The sequence below is a fragment of the Zalophus californianus genome, chromosome X, assembly GCF_009762305.2.
Source record: "Zalophus californianus isolate mZalCal1 chromosome X, mZalCal1.pri.v2, whole genome shotgun sequence".
Taxonomy (NCBI): domain Eukaryota; kingdom Metazoa; phylum Chordata; class Mammalia; order Carnivora; family Otariidae; genus Zalophus; species Zalophus californianus.
In genome coordinates, this window is record NC_045612.1 from 27,118,377 (window position 1) to 27,142,587 (window position 24,211).

The window sequence follows — 24,211 nt, forward strand, 5'->3', positions numbered from 1 at the left end:
ACCCAGGCACCCCTCAAATCATTTCTGAACACTAATTTTAGATGTATATTTTTAAAAAGAGACAATACACACAGGATCAAACAATTCAAGAAGTCACCTCATTCATGTCTGAACAGACACCGGTCTGGTGAGAACCATGAATTCACCAATCAGTGAGGCCGGCTTGAACAGCAGACTTACAGGACCTATGCCTGTGTTCTCTACCCTATGGTCTTCCTTCTTATGACAAACAATGCAACAGAAACAAAGAAAAACAGTGACAGTCTCTGGGAGGAAAAGGATCAATAAAAATCAAGAGTACTCAAAAAAAAAAAAATCAAGAGTACTCATAACAGATCTTTACCAAGAGTTGCTATACCCTGTACCTTAAACCCTCTGGTATTCCTTGAAGGGTTTTAGAACAAGCCTTTCCAAAATATGCCACTTTGGCATGTGGATTACTTTAAGCTGAAGTCAATCAAGGCCCAAAGAGGAAAAGCTTTTACCCTCCCCTTAACTGCCTAAAGGAATTTAGATAAAGGGCTTGGTCCAGGAAGAGAAATCAGAGATAACTACAAAGAATTTGGGCTAGGTGTGCTTAAGGTGAGGGAAGCTCTGCAGGGCCTGGAGATCAAACTCCTCTCTGTGTCCCACTCTCTCTGTATGGCCTGGCAAACATTTGTTTATCAAACATTTGCTCTTCCCACATTCTTGTAAACTGTCTTCCGCCCCTTTGAAGTCTCAGGCCCCTAGCCCCCTTCTCCTTAGCTTAGGGTGGCATTAAGCCTCAACCACCTGACTGCCTGTGGCTCTCATGTTCTTATGTGGCTTCTGTATGTACTTAGTTAAATTTGTACTTAGTTAAATTTGTTTTTCCCCTGTTAATCTTTTATATCAATTTACCAGCCAAAGAACCTAGAATAGTAGAGGAAAAAACTTTTCTCCCCAACAGTTGGTGAGCCAAGCAGGAGCAACTTTACTGACTGATCACTGCTTGCTCCAGGGCTATGGCACCTGAGAAATCTGGCACCTCTGATAGGCATGGCAGAAGGTAAGAATTCTTACCATGTCAGTCTTCTGGATCTCTGCCTGAAGGGTCCAGTGGAAATGAGAGTGGTGTAAGTCCTTTTCCTTTTCTAAATTTAGATTAGCAGGAAAAAAAATTTGTGAAACTAGTTCCTTGGATATAGCAACTCTGGTAAAGATCTGTTATGAGTACTCTTGATTTTTTTTTTTTTTTGAGTACTCTTGATTTTTATTGATCCTCTTCCTCCCAGAGACTGTCACTGTTTTTCTTTGTCTCTGTTGCATTGTTTGTCATAAGAAGGAAGACCACAGGGTAGAGAACACAGGCATAGGTCCTGTAAGTCTGCTGTTCAAGCCGGCCTCACTGATTGGTGAATTCATGGTTCTCACCAGACTGGTGTCTGTTTAGACAAACTTTGCTGTGGGTTAATGAACACATGAGGTAAAGGCTGTTGCTAAGAAACATCTCGGAAGCCAAAGCCACAAGATTGGAGGGCATGGGTCAAGTTATTTAAGAGCTATTACAGCACTGGCCACCTAATCCAAAGACTCCTGTATTAGAATAAATTGAAACAGAACAGGTTAGATTTACATTAGGTCACCTGCCAAACTCAAAGAAGTTTCCATGCAAGTTACTCTGTAAACCACCACATGATCCCCAAACCAGTGGCACATCCCTCTCAGGTATTAGTTTGGCTCTGAGAGACCCAAGGCTTAGCTAAAGCTGTTAACATACATACATTAAAAAGCTGGATGAGGTTTTCCTTTTGTCTTGTTCTATGTCTTGACAGCATGGCTGTGTGACCAGTGAGAATACTGTCTCTTGTCTCTGCCAGCCAGAAGATGCACATACCAGTGTGCATCTTGGTGGCCAAATAGACTGGGGTTCTGAGACATGAAGTCACAAGCAGCACTCTTTTCATCTAACGTGCCAGCTTTCAGGGGAGTCTGTCATAAGGGGTCCCGGTCCATAAGGGGCTTTTGTCATGTCAACCTTCATTGTTTTGTTAGTGTTGGAAAAATCCCATTCTAGTAGTGCCTCGTGGGTGTCAGATTAGTGGGTCTGGGACTGGAGGTGTTCTTGTAGGAAAACAGAGACACTGTTTTCACACCATTCTTACAGCCTGTAACAACAAAGAGCTTTACTTTCTTAGACTATCTTTGGGAGTGAACTTCCAGGATCTTGTAAGGACTGCATCTTTTGCATTCTCTTGTGGGATACCTCTTGCATCCTTGGTTAAGCTATAAAAAGACTTTCTGATCTGAACCGCTATCAACATTAATAGATGCTACTTGTTGGGACACCTGGGTGGTTCAGTCAGTTAAGTATCTGGCTCTTGATTTCCATTCAGGTCATGATCTCAGGGTCATGAGATCGAGCCCCCATGCCAGGCTCTGTGATCAGCGGGGAGTCTGCCTGAGATTCTCCTCTCCCTCTGTCCCTCCCCCACCATGTGTGCTCTCTCTCAAATAAATAAATCTTAAAAAAAAAATAGATGCTGCTTGTCAATGGCCAGATGATGGATCTTCTGAAATGAAAAAGTTCTTTATTTGAAAAAAAAATTTTTTTTAAGATTTTATTTACTTATTTGACAGAGAGAGACACAGTGAGAGAGGGAGCACAAGCAGAGGGAGTGGGAGAGGGAGAAGCAGGCTTCCTGCTGAGCAGGCAGCCTGATGTGGGGCTCGATCCCAGGACCCTGGGATTATGACCTGAGCCGAAGGCAGATGCTTAATGACTGAGCCACCCAGGTGCCCCTGAAAAAAATTTTTGGAGAGCTCTCATCCTAAACAATTGTCTTCATGGTACCTATGGGGAGACCAAATTAAAAAGTAGACACAAAGACACAGAAGAGCTAGCCTTAGAGACTCCCTTAACAAGATTTAAGAATAGAAATTAGAATAAAAATTAAAGTCCTCAATATGAATTCCCCTCGCCCCCCCCTTTTTTAAGATTTTATTTATTTGACAGAGAGAGACACAGTGAGAGAGGGAACACAAGCAAGGGGGAGTGGGAGAGGGAGAGCAGGCTTCCCGTGGAGCAGGGAGCCCGATGCGGGGCTCGATCCCAGGACCCTGGGATCACGACCCGAGCTGAAGGCAGACGCCTAACGACTGAGCCACCCAGGCGCCCCGAATTCCCCTTCTTAAAATCTGGCCCATCTCTTCAGCAAATTCCTTTAGCCCCCAAAGCTCCTTCACCTTCCTCAGAAAATTCCTTAAAACACCTAGCTGCTTATTTCAGCTTTCCTTTCCCTACAAGATTTACAGGGTGCACTAAAGCATGATCTCTAAGCCCAGGATAGACAGGTTACTCATGTAAATACTAAAAGTCAGAAAATAAATTTAACAGAAGCACCCAGGATGGACAATAATGCTCAGACATAAGGCTTATTTTGTTGGGTTCTATAATCAGGCTCCTCCAGCTTCCAGCCTTCCCATGCAATATCCCAAAGAATTCATATTCCCTGGACAGCAGCCCTTTTAAATTATAAAAAGCCCTTTTACCTCTACTTCCAGGAGCCTACCAAATTTGAAGAGGAATTAAAAAATTTAATGGCCATTTACAACCCCACTCAGAGGGATCCTGTTTGGCTAAGTGGTATTCTTTCCACCCATGATTATGCTGCAGTTATCAGACAAGCCAGACCACCCCCTGAAAACCTCCCCCTGCCTGGAATTTCTCTTAGGCCCTCCTACAAATATCAACTGAAGGCAATGTTTGGGGGCCGAAAGGGAGGCTCCTCCCCTTCAGGTGAATTCAAGGTTGAATTGTACACTAAGAAAGAAGGCCTTTATTAAAACATCTTATAGACTTTACAAAGGCATACTGCATTAAACTCGGAAAATGCTTGCTGTCTATCTGACAAGCATTTAAAAACTGACAAGATATTTAAAATATTTTTTTCAGGGGTGCCTGCCTGGTTGGTTCAGTTGGTAGAGCATGCGACTCTTGATCTCAGGGTCATGAGTTCCAGCCCCACGATGGGCGTAGGGTTACATCTCTGTGGTAGGAGACAGGCCAGATTTAAAGGTAATATTCAGAGCTTGACAGGAACTGTTTTGGTCTCCTCCCCTAAGTTAAAATAAAACTATGTACCCAGAGGGAAAGAAAAATCTTCTAAAGCCCTTGTGAAAGGATTTATGGGTGGATCAACCTACAGGACCATTTAAGTTGCAACCCAATTCTTTGAGGAACTGAAAGCACCTGTCCTTATCCTACAAATCTGTGCAAAACTAGAAATGCAACTCTAGAGGCAATTCAAAGTTCAGCTATTCCTTTTTACCATTCCCAAAACCTCTATTTATCTCACAAGATTTGTAAATATTAGCCTTAAGAAACCAAAATCTTTCTTGGAGGAACCTGCACTCTTTCCCTGTGCCTTTGAGATGTAAGTGTAAACTCTTAACTTAGACTATTCCCAATTCCTAAGAGTGGTGTGCAAAAATGGCAGGGGGGACGGAGACCATTTTAAAATACAAACTGCTAGCTTTGCGCAGTGGCAGTATCACAGCCAAGGAGGTTCATCTGAGGTGCGATTATTGCTAATACAAACGGCTAAAAAGGCTTTTGTGCCCTAACTCTAGACTGCAGCCTCCTTAAATATTACTTGTCAAGGACAAATAACAGATCTTGTAAGTCTTCTCCATAAATATGAGCAAAAAAGCTTCTATTCAGGTAAGCTAAACTTACTCTGTTCTTTTTTAAGATTTTATTTTATTTTTCGGAGAGAGAGAGCGTGCCTACATGCAAGCATGAGCGGAGGAGGGGCAGAGGGGGAGAGGGAGGAGGGGAAAGAATCTCAAGTGGACTCTGCCCTGAGCATGGAGCCTGGCGTGGGGCTTGATCTCATGACCCTGAGATCATCACCTGAGCCAAAACAAAAAAGTCAATAGCCACCAGGTGCCCCCCAACTGTTCTTTTATAAACTAGTGAGTTTTGCATTATCATACCCACCTCATGGCTAAAATGCCTAATGTGGATCTTGAATTCACAACCCCAAAATCAAGAGTCACATGCTCTATCGACTGAGCCAGCGAGGCACCCCTCTCATGGTTAAAATTAAAAAAAAAACCTACAAGGTCTCTAATTGTATTTGTGTATATGTTTATCTGTGTGTTGTAGATGGGTGGCATTTTCTATCTCCGGATGGTATTACTGAAATTAATTTGTAAAAGAGCTCTATTTAATTGGCTTAAAATTAAGTGCTTATAAATTAAGTATCCCTAAAGTTCTCAGGAATATGACAGAAATTAACCCAAATACTTCTCAGGTCCATGTGATCTGGAAAAATATTCTGTACTGAAGTCAGTTAAAGTTCATTAGTTAGGAGTCGCTTGAGACTCTCTTCCCCTCCCTCACGTGGGCTCGCTCTCTCAGTATTTAAAAAATAAAAAATAACATAGGCATGTCTTTAGAGTTATCAACACTGAATGCAGACATTCAACTTCTATTCTGCCTAGGTTTGCTAGTCAAATAAGTTCATGTTTGTTTTTTTTAAAGATTTTATTTATTTGACAGAGAGGGAACACAAGCGGGGGGAGCGGGAGAGGGAGAAGCAGGCTTCCCACGGAGCAGGGAGCCCGATGTGCGGCTCGATCCCAGGACCCCGGGATCATGACCTGAGCCAAAGGCAAACGCTTAACAAATGAGCCACCCAGGCACCCCAAATAAATTCATGTTATAGCTTTTACAAAGTTTGTCAGCAAGAAAAATAGCTTGGAATGATGGCTGTCTAATGTCTCATCAAGTTTTTGTGACTAAACATAACTGTTGGGGAGCAAGTGATTTAGATAGATGTGAGATGTAAGTGGGATAAGAGTTTTCAGTTGAACTACTGAGCAGTAACTATATTTTACAGTATGTGTACTTAAAAACAGCTTCTAAAATCTTTTTGGTAACTTATGTTTTTTTTAAAGATTTTATTTATTTATTTGAGAGAGAGCGAGCACAAGCAGGGAAAGCAGCAGGCAGAGGGAGAGGGAGAAGCAGCATCCCCACTGAGCAAGGATCCCATGCAGGGCTGGACCCCAGCACCCTGGGATCATGACCTGAGCTGCAGACAGATGCTTAACTGAGCCACCCAGGAGCCCCCTCTTTGGTAACTTTAAAGTTTAGAGTTTTGCTAAGTTAAATGATGGAAGTTTATTGAATATCTAATTTCCAAATAAGATAAAATAAAACATTACTGAACATAGGTTTTTATCTAGTTTTGGCTTCCTACTACAGATAAACTAAAGATAAATGTGGGTCTATTAGTAAACATGTCTTACACCACATTAAAAGACTAAAATGAAGAAGCATATGCTTCTAGGAATTATGAAATATACTCATAAATTTGCCACTCTAAAAGAATACTGGTGTTAACATAGTTCATAATTGCTTACTACTTAGTTTTAACTAGAAAGAAAAGCAGGTTGTGTTTTTGGCTAAGAAAGCGCATGAGGTATGGAAATGCATTTGTCTTCCAGGGAAAAGAAAGTAAATTTGTCATGAAGTAAAACTGGTTATTTCAAAATGGGAAAGGTGAAAAGAAAGGACAAATAGAAAGTTGGGGACAGAGAGAGAAAGAGAAAATTCTACTTCGTGTAATCAAGCTGGCTAAAATTGAGTTGTTGGGGCACCTGGGTGGCTCAGTTGGTTAAGCGGCTGCCTTTGGCTCAGGTCATGATCCTGGGGTCCTGGATCAAGCCCCGAATCAAACTCCCCGCTGAGCAGGGAGCCAGCTTCTCCCTCTCCCTCTGCCATTCCCCCCCTGCTCATGCTCACCCTCTCTCAGGCTCTGTCTCTCTCTCAAATAAAATCTTAAAAAAAATAAACTGAATTGTTATTACAAGGGTTTTTGTTTTTTAAAAAAGATTTTAGGGGCGCCTGGGTGGCTCAGTTGTTAAGCACCTGCCTTCAGGTCAGGTCATGATCCCAGGGTCCTGGGATCGAGCCCTGCATTGGGTTCCCTGCTCGGCGGGAAGCCTGCTTCTCCCTCTCCCACTCCCCCTGCTTGTGTTCCCTCTCTCACTGTGTTTCTCTCTGTCAAATAAATAAAATCTTTAAAAAAGAAAAGATTTTATTTATTTGTGTGAGAGAGAGAGAGTGCATTAGCAGGGGGGAGGGGCAGAGGGAGAGGGAGAAGCAGACTCCCTGCTGAGTAGGGAGCCAGACACAGGGCCAATCCCAAGATCTGGAGATCATGACCTGAGCTGAAGGCAGATGCTTAACCAACTGAGCCACTCAGGCATCCCACAAGGGTTTTTTAAAAAAGCTTTAATATCTATAGTATACTGATGTAAAATTAAAACTTAATTTTTGTTCATTTGCTAAAAGGACAATGTTTTCTTGGACTATTGGTCTGCTAAGAGATTGTGAAAGGTTTTTCTTTACCTTTTAAGTAATCTTCCTAGAAAGCAAAGATTTTGTGTTTTATCAAAATAATTTTCTATGCTTTATCAGCTCTTTGATGGTTTTGCTCACAACTATGTAACCTTTTGTATTTGCCCTTAAAATCGTTTGTCACTCTGGTTAAACAGGTAAGTAATGTTTCATAATGATCTCAGATCCTATTTAGTCAAATCTTTTAAAATATTTGGGTATTTTTGACAAAGTTTGCAAAAATCAAATTGTAAATAAAGTCTTTTTGACCTCGAACTAGTTTGGGGATTTTTCCAAAGGGCCCTCTTGAACCTCTCAAAAGATCTGGTCTCTCCTTATCAAGAGAGACATTAACTAATTAGGCTTATTTGGTATGTTAAATTACATAGGAAGCATTGTCAAATAACCGATAATAACCTTCTTAAACCTAAGTGTTCCAGAAATCATGAAATTTCTAAAAATCTAGGGGTGCCTGGCTGGCTCAGTCAGTGGAGCATGCAAATCTTGATCTTGGGTGTAGAGATCACTTAAAAACCTCAAGAAAAAAATTCTAAATTCTAAAAAAAATTCTAAAAACCTGTTACATCCTAGCTGGTATTAATCTTTGCCATCTTAAAATGTATCTCACAAAAATGACCAAACTTCCTTGTCAATTGCATTATAATGAACTCTCATCAGATCTTCAACCACTGCCATTTTAAAATCTTTTGCCATTTACACTTATTTTACTCCAATGCTTTTGCAAGTCTTCCTGCAAAAGTGTTTCATCTTCAGAGAAATTCGTGGGAAGGACTCTTTTTGCTTTTCTTTTTAAGTAGGCTCCATGCCAGGAGTGGAGCCCTATAGAAAGGACTCTTGACAGGTACTCTAGAATATGGGTTTCTGGTAACTTTAAGATCATAAAACTGGGGATGCCTGGGTGGCTGTCGTTAAGCGTCTGCCTTCAGCTCCAGTCATGATCTCAGGGTCCTGGGATCGAGCCCCACATCAAGCTCCCTGCTCAGCGGGAAGCCTGCTTCTTCCTCTTCCACTTCCCCTGCTTGTGTTCCCTCTCTTGCTGTCTCTCTGTCAAATAAAAAAAATTAAAAAAAATAAAGATCATAAAACTGAACTGGGTAAGAATTTTCAGGACAAATGTAAAAGCTGGATTCAAGAAGAACAAGTATTAATTACATAGTAAAGAACCAAAGAGGATGATTAGAATTCTTTATAACTTTTTGTTTATAATATCACTAGTTCTTTCATCATTTATTTTCCAGATATAAGGAAACTTTTCTCTAAAAAAAAAATTTTATTTATTGGGGCACCTGGGTAGCTCAGTTGGTTAAGCATCTGCCTTCAGCTTGGGTCATGATCCTGGGGTCCTGGGATCAAGCCCCACGTTGTTGGGCTCCCAGGGAGCCCGCTTCTCCGTCTGTCTGCCGCTCTCCCTGCTTGTGCTCAGTCTCTCTCTCTCTCTCTTTCAAATAAATAAATAAATAAATAAATTTTAAATAAATTTATTTGCGAAAGAGAGGGAATGCATGGACTCAAACTGGGAGGGGGAGAGGGAAAGAATAAGTGGACTCTGTGCTGTGCACTGAGCCTGACATGGGGCTTAATCTCACAACCCCCAGATCATGACCTGAGCTGAAACCAAGAGTCGGATGTTTAACCGACTGAGCCACCCAGGTGCCCCAGGAAACTTTTCTTCTTAAGCTAACTATGACCATAAGCAATTTGGCAAATTACATCTTTGTGAGCAGAATTGAAATATACATTTTTTTCTACCTGATCCATCCAGAATTTGGAAACTTAGTGAGTATTCTTATTTTCATGGCAATATAGTTATTTGCATAGGTTCTATAAGAATCTGTTCTCCTTGTAAGAGGACATAACTGGAAACACTGGTTATAGTACCAAGGCTTTGACTGGAATGCTATGTTTGAGAGAGAAATACATAGACTGAGATATGACTAGACAGCTTTAAGGAGCTAAGGCTGACTTTATGGCATCAATAAAGGCCCTTGGAAAAATCAACCTGGTACCGTGCTTACAGGGTTCCTGGTAGCCTTACCAGGTAAGTAAGGAAGGTCACCTTCTGGCAGGTATAGGAACCTTAGGATATCCTGGGAACCTCGAAAAGAGAAATTAACCCAAATCTGTAAGTATTAACAGATTAAGTCTGATGGTAAATCTTTGGTTTGGCTTTCTAGCCTCAAGAGGCTTTTTAAAAAAGTCCAATCAGATTCCTTATGAAAAGTTCCAACAAAGCAGATCAAAAGAGCCTATATGATAAATCACTATTCTTGTTACACTTATGTAAATAGGCCAAGTTTATTGGAACTAGACTGAATTTGCAAATAAACTGGTCTTACTGTGATTACCTTTGATAAAAATGGGGGTGATTATAGAGAGAAAAATTATGTTTCAGTAATATACCATTATGAATATCAAATTCTAGTTCTATTGGGGTGCCTGGGTGGCTCAGTCAGGTTAAGTGTCCAACTCTTGATTTCAGTTCAGGTCTTGATCTCAAGGTCATGAGCTCAAGTCCCACATTTGGCTCCACATGGAGCCTCTTAAGAAAAGTGGGGGGGTCGCCTGGGTGGCTCAGTTGGATAAGCGTCCAACTCTTGGTTTCAGCTCAGGTCATGATCTCATGGATTGTGGGACTGAGCCCCATGTTGGGCTCTGGGCTTAGCAGGGAGTCTGCTTGAAGATTCTCTCCCTCTGCTCCTTCCCCACTTATGCTCTTTCTCTCTCTAAATAAATAAATCTTTTTTAAAAAAGTCTCAAATTCTACTGCTATTGTCTTTGAGGTTCTACCTATAAACTGGACTGGATCCTGAGTTCAGAAGTTTCCTCCAATATTTGGCTACAACTCTCCAAACTAACATTTCCAAATTTATCCCACCCTTCTGAGTTGGAATCACTGAGAACTAAAATTGCCCCTTTCCCAAAGCCATGTGAGCTAAAGCTGGACAAGTTGATATAAACTTCAGAGAGATCTTCATGCCTATTGCTATGTGGACCACTCAAAAAGATCACGAGACATCCAAACTACAAACCAGGACAATCTTTCAGAATGCTGCCTGCCCTCACTCCATCTGAAGATGCTTCGAGCCGGAGATCTAGAAATCCTCTCCCCTGGCTACTTTCAGAACTCAGAAACTGGAACTTTAATCTGCTCTAATTATTAACCTTTTTCTTCCATTTCTATAGAAATTCCTCTTATCAAATACCAGACTGTTTGCACCACAGCCCTAACTTTGGGAGCCCAGGTGCTTCACCATCTCCTGAAATGAGACACAACTACTTAACTGAACTGACCTATTCTCAGGACTAAGAGACCGGCTCAGTGAGATGGAGCATCATACCAACTTAACTTCTGGGCTGTGAAACTTCATGGGCAAGCTTCAGAGGCAGGACTAAAGGGTTTCAGAACAAGCCTTCCCAAAGTGTGCCACTTTGGTATGAGGATTACTTTTTAAAAAAATCTATTTTATTACTATTATTATTGATTATAATCTCTACACCCAACTGGAGGCTCCAACTCACAACCCTGAGATCAAGTTGCATGTTCTTCTGAATGAGCCAGTCAGGCGCCCCTTATTTTTTAAAGTAAACTCTACCCTCACCATGGGGCTTGAACTCATGATCCAGAGATCCAAAGTTGCATGTTCTAGGGGCGCCTGGGTGGCTCAGTTGGTTAAGCGTCTGCCTTCGGCTCAGGTCATGATCCCAGGGTCCTGGGATCGAGCCCCGCATTGGGCTCCCTGCTCAGCGGGAAGCCTGCTTCTCCCTCTCTCTCTGCCCCTGCTTGTGTTCCCTCTCTCGATGTCTCTCTCTGTCAAATAAATAAATAAAATATAAAAAAAAAACAAACCCAAAAAACAAAGTTGCATGTTCTACCAATTGAACCAGCCTGGCGCCTGGGGCATGTGGGTTACTTTAAGCGGAAGTGAGTCAAGCCCCAAAGATTCAGGAAAAGCTTTTACCTCCTCCTTAACTGCCTAAAGGAATTTAGATAGAGGGCCTAGCCCACGAAGAGAACTATCACCAGAGATAACTAAAAGGATATGAGCTAGGTGTGGTAAGCTGGGGGAAGCTCTGTAGGACCTGGAGACCAAATTCCTCTGCGTTCCATTGTCTCTGTATGGCCTGGCAAACATTTATCAAACATTTGCTCTTCCCATCTTCCTGTAAACTGTCTTCCTCCCCTTTAAAGTCTCAGACCCCTACCCCCTTTTCTCCTGAGCTTAGGAAGGCATATAAACCCCAACTGCCTGACTGCCTATGGCTCTCATGTTCTTATGGGGCTCCCATATTTATGTAATCAAATTTTTTCCTATTAATATCTTGTATCAGTTTACCAGCCAAAGAACCTAGAAAAGTATAAAAAATAATTCCCCCCAACACATTTCCAGTAGCAATCACTCTTACCAGTTTGTGTATTCCTCCAGAGATAGTCTATGAATATACTGAGCTACCCAGGCGCCCCAGAAATAAACATTTTAAAAGATAGCACCATTTTTGTCCTGTTTGGCAGGGATGGCTATCACTGCCAACAATAAAAATCTAGCAGGGGGAAAGGTATGGGATAATAGGCACTCTTGCTGGTGGAACTAAAACTTGGTATACCTTTTGTGGTGGTAGGGATGGGTGAAACAAGTAAAGGGGATTAAGAGTACACTTATCTTGGGGCGCCTGGGTGGCTTAGTTGGTTAAACATCTGCCTTCAGCTCAGGTCATGATCCCGGGTTCTTGGGATCAAGTTCCATGTCAGGCTCCCTGCTCAGAGGGGTCTGCTTCTCCCTCTCCTTCTGCCCCCCGCCCCTGCTTGTGCTCTCTCTCAAATAAATAAAATCTTTAAAAAAAAGAGTACACTTATCTTGATGAGCACCAAATAATATATGGAATTGTTGAATCACTATTGTACATTTGAAGCAAATATAACACTGTATGTTAACTACACTAGAATGAAAATTAAAAAAAAAAAATAGCACACCTTTCCTAGAGGGTAATGTAGCAGTATGTTCTAAAATCTTAAATATAGGGGCGCCTGGGTGGCTCAGTCGTTAAGCGTCTGCCTCCGGCTCAAGTCATGATCCCGGGGTCCTGGGATCAAGCCCCGCATAGGGCTCCCTGCTTACACGAGAAGCTTGCTTCTCCCTCTCCTACTCCCCCTGCTTGTGTTCCCCCTCTCACTGTCTCTCTCTCTGTCAAATAAATCTTTAAAAAAAGAAAAATAGGGCACCTGGGTGGTTCAGTCGTTAAGCATCTGCCTTCGGCTCAGGTCATGATCCCAGGGTCCTGGGATCAAGTCCCGCATCGGGCTCCCTGCTCTGTGAGGAGCCTGCTTCTCCCTCTCCCACTCCCCCTGCTTGTGTTCCTACTCTCGCTCTCTCTCTGTCAAATAAATAAAATCTTTAAAAAAAATAAAATAAAATCTTAAAGATATGATTACCTTTTGAACCACCTATTCTAGCTGTAAGCATCGACCTCAAGGAAATGATCAGGAATTTTTAAAAAAATGTATATATAAGGATATTCAATACAGTGCTATTGATAAACAAAAAAATTCAATGTCCAACAAATGAGGACAACACTTTGGTAATGTGAATACTAGGCACTCATTAAAAACTCAGGTTGTAGAAGAATACTAAAGGACACAGACATATGTTCCTGCTGTTGTATTAAGTGAAAAAAAGCTGATTACAAAATACTGTTCAGTAGTATAATCCTAATTATAAAAAAATACAGATATATAAAGACAGGCTAAATTATACATCAAAATTCTACTGTGGTTATCTATGGGCAGTGGGATTATTGATTTTTATTTTCTTCTTTGTGCTTTTCTTAATTTTCTAAATTTTATCCAGTAAATAGATTAGATTCTAATCAAAAGAGAAAAAGCGGTTGGGCTCTTGATTAGTCAGGTTCCTTACATAATCCTGCCCAGCAGACTGGGGGTGTTACTTGGCTATATGCCAGGTGACAATGCTTCCTTCGTCTGTGAACACATTAATCCAGTAAACTATCAATAGCAGGGCCTGGTATTGCAAGGTTTTGGCTTTTCATTCACAAAAGATCATTCTCATAACAAGGAGAGGGAAGGATATATTCTTGGCCCTTATCTTTTTGCCTATGGTGAGAATTTTTGCCAGCTTGCTACTTTGTAATATTACTGTTAGATTATTAACTCCAAGCCACCCCAATGAGAAAGACGAAATTGTAAATTGATGTCAACACTGTCAATCATCAGGTTAAAAAAAAGAGAGAGAGAGAGACAGGTCAACTCCCAGAGGTAAAAGCAGTAATCACGTCATGTCCACAGTGGTTGGCCATGAACACACGTCTTTTGGTGCTCTGCTCAATAGCAGTAAATCACCAGCAGAGAGGGCTGAGAAACACAGGTTAATACCTGATTGCTACTTATTTTTAACTGGAGTTGAAAATGAAAGGACTTTGTTGAAAATGTTTGAGTGATGTATATAGCTGGAGTTCTGAACTATTCATCCACTGCCTTATAAAAATAATCAATTAATCTGGGACCTGGTAAGAAGAAGAGTTGCCTGTAATCTTTCCCCAAAAATTCCCCTCATTTTTACAAAAGAGAAGTTCTGAATCAAGTACACTGTAAAGTAAAATCGTCATATTTTGTAGACACCCACAAGCAAAACTTGTTCACCATAACTGACTGTATTTGTGCTGACAGGATAATAGAAATCACTCTTTCATTTTGAAGCATAAAGAAATTAAATGATTTGACTGAGGCCGTAGAGCTGATTCGTGGCATAGAACTGGAACTTACTCTATTGGATACTTATCCAGATAACTTATCCTGACAGAGTGATTAGGATGCAGGACTTAAAAAATCAGATGGTTCTACAAGTGCCATGCTGAGGTTCTTTAACAGATGACTTGGTGAACGGGTAATACCTATCCTAGATATTTTTCAGAATCTTCCATGATCATGGGCGCCTAGGTGGCTCAGTTGGTTAAGCGACTGCCTTTGGCTCAGGTCATGATCCTGGAGTTCCGGGATCGAGTCCCACATTGGGCTCCGTGCTCAGCGGGGAGTCTGCTTCTCCTTCTGACCCTCCTCCCTCTCATGCTGTCTCTCATTCTCTCTCAAATAAATAAATAAAATCTTAAAAAAAAAATCTTTCATGATCATGTTGAGATCTCAAGCAAGTGCTGAAACAAGTTCTTGATATAAGCCAGTATCTTTTTCTCCAGTAAAAATATTTAGTTTGGGGCAGCTGGTGGCTCAGTTAAGTGTCTGCCTTTGGCTCAGGTCACGATCTCGGGGTCCTGGGATCAAGCCCTGCATCAGGCTCCCCAGGGAGCCTGCTTCTCTCTCGCCCTCTGATGCTCCCCCTACTTGGGCTCATTCTGTCAAATAAATAAAGAAAATCTTTAAAAAAAATTTAGTTCTATTTGAAAGCCACTCTGCTGCCCATACACATTTAGGTTTGTTTTGTCTGGGTTTGAATTAAAATGACACCAAGTAAAGGAAACTGCCACAATAAGTGACTACAAGCCAAATTAAAACAGTACCACATAGTTAATGAGTGCCCACGTGTTCTCAACTATCTACAAACTCATTCTCATTTCCCTCCATGCAATCATTATAGCTACACGTATTCTCTCTAACCTACTACAACATGCTGAATTGAAACTAAAAAATGTCATCCTATTTAACAGAAGGTCAAAAACTCAACATGAGCTTGTGTGATTCCATGGCCCATCCTTTTTTTCACCATGTTACCTCTGATAATAACTAAAATATGTATGTGAATTACAATTAGAAGGTTTTCATATGTGGTATCTCATTTAACCTAAGCAACATTATCACAGCCCCCATTTGAAATATGGGGAAACTGTGGTTTTCTGATTGTTACTCATCAAAGATCATACAGTAAATGACAGTCAAAAGTCAAACCCAGTGATTATGACCAATATAGGTCTAAGGAAATTACTCTAAGAATTACTGGCAGAAGGGTTGGTCTGGTGAGGTAGCAGAATATGTCAGCTCCTTGCCCTTTCAGGGCTTGAAAAATTAGTGGGAGCCATTGAAAGGTAAAGCACATAGCAATATGTGATTATATATATGAGAGGCCTGTGTTGTGAGGCCAACAAAATTATCACGAGAGTACCTATAAAAGTTCAAACCACATGTAAGTATTTATAGATTCCAGGGAATGCACAGTGGTACCAGCTTTCCCCAGTTTAGGAAACCAGCCTTAACTCATGCAGTTCAACCTCTGGTCATCTGAGTTCAAGCTATTCCCAGTATGTACAGGTAAACCTGTTTTCACCACGACCCATATCCTTGAAAATACATTATAAAAGCAGATCATGGGGGTGCCTGGGTGGCTTAAGTCATGATCTTGGGGTCCTGGAATGAACCCTGCAGGCTCCCTGCTCAGCGGGTAGTCTGCTTCTCCCCCTCCCTCGTGTTCTCAGTCTCTCTGTCTCAAATAAATAAATAAAATCTTAAGTATCCTTAACAAAGATTGGGTACCAATCATACCAAAATCAAATTCCAAAATGTATCAAAAATCAGAGCTACAATACCATAACTGAAAATAATAAAAGTCCAAGCCAGGGCGCCTGGGTGGCTCAGATGGTTACGCATCTGCCTTCGGCTCAGGTCATGATCCCAGGGTCCTGGGATCGAGCCCCACATCGGGCTCCCTGCTCAGCAGGAAGCCTGCTTCTCCCTCTCCCACTCCCCCTGCTTGTGTTCCCTCTCTCACTGTGTCTCTGTCAAATAAATAAATCTTAAAAAAAAAAAAAGTCCATGCCAAGTCCTACAAACTTACATTAAAATATGCTTTTATCACACAAAGGACAATCTACTATTAAGTATAATCAGAGCACATAAAACCTGTAACTCGTAAGTTTGGCCTCAAATTCTTATGGTAGATATAGTAACTAATCAACAACTGCTTTAATTTCTCAGAGCATAAAAAGTCCTTTATTTCTAATCATCTAGAAGGCTTTAGAAGTTTTAGTTTTTCCTTTTTCATCTAATACATTCCTTTATAACATGCAAAGGCATTCAGTCAGCAATTTTTTAAAAAGATTCATTTATTTATTTGAGAGAGAGAGACTGGGTGGGGGGCAGGGGGCAAAGGAAGAGGGAGAGAGAAACTTAAGCTGACTCCACTCGAGCGTGAAGCCCAACGTGGGGCTCAATCCCACAACCCTGAAATCACGACCTGAGCCAAAACCAAGAGTTGGATGCTCAACCAATTGCGCCATCCAGGCGCCCCTCAGTCAACAATTTTTTACCTGGCACTTACTACATGCCAGTCACTGTTAATACAGTGATGTTAGAACTTGGCTCAAAGCAGACGGTGCTCACAGTGTGTTGGTTGGGTTGTCTCAAACTGAAAACCATATTCCTAAGTGCTATCTCAGTGTTTCTCACTTTAGCTCCTCAATTTATTCAAAGATACCAAGTTAGTCAATTTTGATCAAAGCACTACCATCAAAAAATGTGTCTAAGAGATCTTTTGAAATACAGCATGCAATGGAAGAAAAGCATGACTACCAGAGTGAAAGAAATCTGGATTCAAATCCTACCCCTGCCAACTTAATAGCTATTTGGACCTTAATCAAGTTACTGAACCCTTATGAGCTTCCACAAATTTTCTCTTCTCTGTGCTTTGATAATCCCAGAATGTTAAACCCAGAAGCCCAGTTTCTCCCTCTTCAATTTATTCTACACCCACCCTACAAGATAAAACAGGCCAGCTTTTAACACAGTAATGACACATATATCATTCTCATCTCCAACAAATTAAAATTCAAGTACTTAGCATGTGAAATTTTTAAATATTCAAATCATAAAGGCAGAAAAAATGAAAGTATAATCATAAATTATTAAGGTTTATATCTCCACCTTATTAATTTCTTATCATTTTATTTGAGATATTTATTCCAAAGAGATTTTTGGATTGTTATGTGGGATTTTTTTTTCCTTGATAAAATCTGAGATAATTGGTTAAAAAAAACCTATTATAATGGATTCTGAATCTTTGGCATCAACTAGCCCAAACCTGTTACTTTATAAAATGAAGGAACCAGAGCATAGAATAATATACAGGATATGGAGCACCTGGGTGGCACAGTCAGTCCAGTGTCCAACTCTTAGTTTCTGATGAGGTTGTGATCTCAGGGTTGTGAGATCAGGCCCACATCAGGCTCTGCGCTCAGCGCAGAGTCTTCTTAAGACTCTCTCTCTCCCAGGGCGCCTGGGTGGCTCAGTTGGTTAAGTGTCTGACTTCAGCTCAGGTCATGATCTCAGGGGTCCTGGGACTGAGCCCCTGCATTGGGTCATCGCTCAGTAGGGAGTCTGCTTGTCTCTCTCTCCCTCTGCCCCTCCCCCGTTCGTGTTTTCTCTGCTTCTCTCAAATAAGTAAATCAACCTTAAAAGAAAAGAATATTCAGGATAAATAAAAACTACATTTTAAAAGACTTTTCATGACATAGGAAATCTTCAATATACAATGTTGAATGAGAAAAAAGGATTACCACCATCTACATACAATATGAGCCTCAACGATAAAAGTAAATATAAAAGAATGGGATTATATTCTTTATATTATTCTGAATTTCATAAATTTTCCATAATAAACATATTTATTTTATAATTTAAAATACTCAAAATATTCCATTTTAAATTAAATTGGATATTTAATTCATAAAAAGCTTTGAAGAAAATAGAAATATGTAGGCACTGGGGTGCCTGGGTGGCTCAGTCATTAAGCGTCTGCCTTCGGCTCAGGTCATGATCCCAGTATCCTGGGATCGAGTCTCCGCGGGGAGCCTGCTTCTCCCTCTCCCACTCCCCCTGCTTGTGTTCCCTCTCTCGCTGTGTCTCTCTGTCAAATAAATAAAATCTTTTTTTTTTTTAAAGAAATATGTAGGCACTGAGGGGTTTAGTGACTTGCTCACAAGCTCACAGCTAAATGGAAACAAAGCCAAGACAAGAACCCAGGCATCAAATCCAGGGCTCTTCTCACTGTACGACATGACCTCTAAGATATGAAAACAGTCACTATTCACCAGGAATTGCACTGGAAGAACTGGTAAAGAGTAGGAAGCCTGGGACTTTTAAATTTTGTGAGCAATAAATACCTTTTTTCCCCTTAAGCCAAAAAAAAGAGTATTTGTTCAATATCAGTTTCTTTTAGAACTTCTGTTTTTGTCTCCTCAAATCTACTCAGATGACCTTAAACAGTGCTACAGATTACATTTTATAATACTATAATCAGATTAGAGCACAGAGATAAAGTTTGAGAACTGACAGCTCATGATAATCTCTCAGCCTCAAGAGAACAAGGACATCTATTTTGCCACATCTGTCTTTCGAACCCTACACCACATAGTACAATCCCTGGCATATAGTAGGTGCTCAATAAATGTTTATTTTATAAAGCTTAACTTCCCCCCCTCACATTAGCACTAACTACCTGACTTTTAAATATTAGAACAAACAAAAACAGTAAAATATCAGTTTCATATCTGGGGTCTACAAGCTTTTACAATATAAAGAATTTATTAAACAAATTAATGTTTATGGGGGCGCCTGGGTGGCTCAGTCGTTAGGCGTCTGCCTTCAGCTCAGGTCATGATCCCAGGGTCCTGGGATGGAGCCCCACGTCGCATCGGGCTCCCTGCTCTGCGGGGAGCCTGCTTCTCCCTCTCCCACTCCCCCTGCTTGTATTCCCTCTCTCGCTGTGTGTCTCTGTCAAGTAGATAAATAAAATCTTAAAAAACAAAACAAAACAAAAACCAAATTAATGTTTACAATCAAATGTAAGGGGAACATTTATGTTAGTAAAATATTTCAAGCACTATACAAATTAATTGGCAAGTTAATTACAATAATTCTTATCTATTGAAATGGGCCTTTTCTGCCTAGTTGGGAGTCACTGAATGCATTACAAAGCAATAGTTACAAAGGTAGCTCAAGGGGTACCGGAGTAGGACCCAGGACTTAGTCCAAGCAGTGCTAGTAAGTAGATACATAATCGTGGGCAAATCCCTTTCTCCTCCTTTGAGTCCTAGTTAATCTATTCATAAAAAGAAAAGAGTTGAAGTACTAATCACCAGAGACCCTTCCAATCTTAATTTTTTAAAATGATTCTTATCCACAAAGGTTCTACATTCAGATTTTCTCATTGTGTCAAACTGGGTATCTTGAATGTTATAGTTTGCTATATTATTGGATAATGAAAAGTTTAGCACAATTTCTAAAAATATATAAAGATTAGTAGTAACATATATTCTTTTTACCATCTTATATTAGAGGCAACTGGAGAAAACAAGAAAAGAAATGTGAGCATCTGATAATCAGGCCTGCTTTGCCAGGTGGGCTGACGGGAACCATACTGGATTTTACAATACAGACCACTGATACATAAATGCATATATGTCTTTACATACCACTGATACACACTTATATTGATAATACATGTATGTGTGTGAATTTTAAAAATTGTTTCCAATTATAAAATCAATACTTGTTTATGGTAAGAAATTCAACCAGTACATTAGACCACATGTGAAGTGCAGATTAAAAAGCATCCCACCCATCTCCATCCCTCCATTAAAAAGCCACTGTTCACATTTTTCTTGTGTCCTTCAAGAAATTATCTGAGCATATTCAAATATGCATATGTACGTGTGTATAAATCTTAACCTAAACTGTTGCCACTTCTTGAATGATGGGGAAAATATCTCAACCATTGGCTTCATAAACACGTTAAATACATCGAAAGTAGTATCCCAGTTGTATGGTACGAAGTGGTATACGCTTCCGAAGTGTGGGGTAGGTTAAATGTTCAATTTCCTTGCTTGGAGGCTATGTACAGCAGTTGTTCACAAAGAGCGGTAAGCAAGGAGCCAGACAAGCTGGGTTCTAATCTAAGTCGCTGAGTAGCCTTAGGCAAGCCATGAAATCTTCCCGTGCCTTAGTTTCCGCTTTTGTAAAATAAGAGGATTGGACTAAGATCCCTTCCAACTCTAAAATGTTTTAGTCCTAAAATGGCCGTCTTTAAGTGTTCTCTTGAACTGGTTTTAAGAAATCCGAAGTAAAAAAAGGGAAGAAACAAATACTATAGCAACCTCCAGTCTTACAAGAGTACATTTCTGTGCGTCATTGACTATCAAGGTCTAGTGTGACAGACCTAGTGACATAATTATATTTGAAAGCAAAGTAGTAGATTATTAAAATCGAACAGGTTTTTACAAAGCTTTGACATTTTTCTTTTGGAGGTGGAGGGGGCTGTTGTTTAGTTTCAGCAATAACCACCCCCTCCTCCCGAAAACAATTAAGTGTATTATGGAGTTAAAATAATGAAACTGAAAGTTAGACTGAATTCTGTTTGACTCACAGAATATGCTGGGGAGGTGACTAGGGCAGCAAAGATTGGAAAGAATTACTAGCTAATTTCCTCTTCCGGAAGCTCTTTGGCTCCTATTCTTTCTGCTTCACAAGCCCTCGTCAGGCACACTCCAACCAGCTCCATACCTGCCACACGCATCGGACTGGGGGGTGGGGAGGGGGCGGTCCCTCTGATCATTAAAAAAAAAAGTTCTTTGACTCGATTTACCTTAGGGGTCACAGGGTTTAAGAAGGCACCCGGCCGGCCCGAAGCCACCCACCCACCCGTGCCTTCCTTCGGCTCTCCCTAGAACCTGGGCAAGGAGCCGCGGCTGGGCCACCCGCGCCGCACAGGAGCGGCCTTCCCGCCCTCCCCCGCAGCGCGGGGCCCGCGGGGAGGGGAGGGTGAAGAGGAGGAAGCCCGTACAGGCAGTACCCACCGCGCCAGGAGAGCCAGCCCGAATCGCCCGCGGCGCCCTGCGCGGTCCGGAGGGGAGGGTCCTGGAGGAGGGGCGGCCCGAGCCCCAATCTGGAAATGCCAACTCCGCTCTGCGGCCGGGCCCCAGCCTAGAAGGAAACGGAAGTCCCTTCGTCTCCCGCAGGCGCACCCACCAGCCCGCCCATCGCCCGGAGGAGCCCCGAGTCGGGGGACCGAGGTGCGTCCACGACAGGGCCTCAAACAGACAGCGGCCACCGTCGGTCAGTCTCAGGGCCCTGGCCGCGCCACGGGGGCCCTCCGCCCCCGCCAGGCTCCTTTTTACCGCCCCCGCCCGGGGGGCCAGCCTCCCGCCCTGCAAGGCCCCTCCTTCTTCCCCCTCCGCCATTTTCGAACTTACCCTTCGGGCCCTGACGTTCTTGATTAGTGCTGAGCCCTCCCGGGGCGCAGTCAAGGTTCCGCCACTTCCTTGGGTCGGAAGGGGGCAGCCAGGACAATCGAAGCTCTCGTCCCCCCCCAACCCCCCCCAGCTGGAAGTCAGAACCTGACCTAGCAAATGCGCCTGCGCAGTGGGTACCTCGCAGTCCCCGCCCCCAGCTCAAGCGTTTCCTCTTTAGCCTCGAGGTGTTTTTTTCCCACGCTTTTACCTGCTGGGCTCTGGTGTTGACCAGTTGGGGAATAGAGGTAAAATTAAGGATGAAAAGAGAGCGAACAAGTTGAGTTCTCACTGTAGACCAGGCACTGTGATAGGCGTATGACGTTTCTTTGTTATTTTGACAACCCTGTAAGATAGGCACTCTCTTATTAACCCATTTTACAGAGGAATTTGAAGCCCAGAGAGGATAAGCCCTTCCACTAGCATGCAGCTAATAAATGAGGGAACTGAGGTTAGAATATCTAGAATCTGTGCCCTAGATGGGAAGGATAAAGGGGAAAAGACATTCACTTGGGACAGGAAGGGGATCGAGAGATAAAGGAAAATGAATAGGGAAAAAATCAGAAGGCAGGGAAACCGGAAATCTGGTACATAAAATGTTGATCATATCCTGGATTTACTTCAAGTATGCTGTAAGATTGTCAGACAAATGAATTTTGTTTCACAAACTCGGGCTCCCTTACATGCTAGCGTAGTGACATGAGAGGTTCTGAATGAGTGTTTCATTTCAAGAGGAAAATTGTATCACCTGCATCCTCAAATGATGCTGCCCTTCTTAAAAAGGGAACTTGGAGGGAGGAGAGACGAGACTTCTTTTTGGTTGTTAGGCTTTTGCTAAATATTATCCCCTCCGATCCTCTTTTACTGTCATAGCTCTGAGAATCTCACATCTGACTTACTACAGTAATAGTAATTGCAGAGCAAATAGTTATTTAATTTTCACAAAAATCTTATGAAATATGTAACTACCATTATTTCCATTTTACAGATGAAGACACTGAGGTTTAGGGAGTTTAGGTGGTTTGCCCAAAGTCACACTGCTAGTACGTGTGGGAACTGCAACAGTGATTCAAACCTAGATCTTCTGATTACAGGTGTGTCTGACCATTACCTGGTCTCCTGACTGGCCTCTCTATCCCTAGGACTGGTTCCCTGCAGTACAGCCTGCATAAGGCCATGTGAGTTAAACCCTTCAACACTACTTCCCTGATAATGTTAAAACTCCTTAGCTTTATGTTCACTCTTCCCTTGGGCACCCTACTGTCAACTGAAAACCATCCTCAAAGTAGGATAGTAAATGCTTTATTCGTTGTCTTACTGGGGACTATAGCCTGGGAAAACAGTCTTTCAGATGGCTCTGAAGAACTGCTCCGAAGCTCGTTAGCTACCGGGGATTGTATATACAAAAGGGGAAAAGGGTATGCTTGCTTGCAAGCAGCTGTCCAAATACTTGTGCATCAAAAGGTATAATTTGTTACGGTTGTAAAAATTAAGGTTTAAAAGATATTAAGGTTTATTGATTTCCACATAGACACAAGAAAGACCCTTAGGTCATCTTAATACTTTATGTTTCTATCATATCTGATTGTTTATTGGTTGCCTGTCTCTGCTTAATTGGTTTTCCGGTTCTTCCTGTTTTTGATTCTTCCTTGAGGTCACTTGAGATGGTCACAGAAGGCTGTCATCAGTCATCGCCTACAGTTTTAGTGCACACTACCTATCTTCTAACAAAATGCAACTATGAACTGTGTGCCTGCCCATCCCCAGCTTTCCTGCGTTCCATTCATTTACTCAGATGTCTCAAGGGTAGAAAGACTGCCCTTACTCAAAGCCTTCTCTGATTCCTTTAGCTGAAGGTCATCTCTTCTTCCTCCTCTGAACTCTCTTGACACTTGAATTTTTGTTTTTGGTTTTGTTAGCACCTTTTCAAAATTGTAAGTAAATGTATGTAACATAGGGGCATCTGGCTGGCTCAGTCAGTGGAGCATGCAACTCTTGATCTCAGGTTGTGAATTCCAGCCCCATGTTGGGCAAAGAGATCACTTTAAAAAAAGTATATAACGGAAAATTTACCATTTTACCCATTTTTAAGTATACAGATCAGTGGCATTGAGTACCTCCCAAACTTTTTCATCTCACTTGGCACTTGAATTTGTGCCTTTGTGATGGATCGTAGGGCTTTCTGCCATGTAATATAGCTGTTTGTGTACATGTCTTATCTCACCTGTATCTTAAGTTCATTTATGGTAAGATCTATGTCTAACTCATTTTTGTAATTTCTCCAAAACTCTTGGAGTCATCTTTAATCCACCCCCCACTCTCCTATCCCACATCCAATTCATCAGCAAATCCTGTCCATCTCAATTTTCAAAAATAGATCCAGAATCCCACCAATTCTCATCGACACCATTATGACCCTGGTCTGTCTCTCTTTTGCTCTTCAGCTTCCTCGCTGGTCTTCCAGCTTACATCCTTGCCCCTCTCCAGTCTGTTCACACAAGTAGCCAGAGCTGTCCTAATAAGTCAGCTCATTGTCATTTATCTGTTCAAATCCCTTCAATGGCTCTCCATTCTCACTCA

At 41.7% G+C, this 24,211-nt stretch overlaps 1 protein-coding gene and 1 long non-coding RNA gene across 4 annotated transcripts in view; one reads left to right on the forward strand and one right to left on the reverse strand.

The window, feature by feature from the left end:
• The window catches only part of LOC113930311 (X-linked inhibitor of apoptosis), a 57,901-nt gene extending 36,145 nt beyond the window's left edge, over window positions 1-21,756 (reverse strand). For 2 of the 3 annotated variants that reach the window (XM_027607539.2, XM_027607538.2), the window contains exon 1: window positions 21,200-21,379. The gene's annotated coding sequence lies outside the window, so the exon portion shown is untranslated. Of the gene's footprint in view, window positions 1-21,199; window positions 21,380-21,595 lie in introns of those variants that run through there. The other variant, XM_027607540.1, reaches the window with a different exon arrangement.
• LOC113930314 overlaps window positions 21,289-24,211 on the forward strand; it is a 31,312-nt gene continuing 28,389 nt past the window's right edge. The window contains exons 1-2 of the long non-coding RNA XR_003522512.1: window positions 21,289-21,415; window positions 22,726-22,809. This is a non-coding gene — a long non-coding RNA (uncharacterized LOC113930314). The remainder of the gene's footprint in view (window positions 21,416-22,725; window positions 22,810-24,211) is intronic.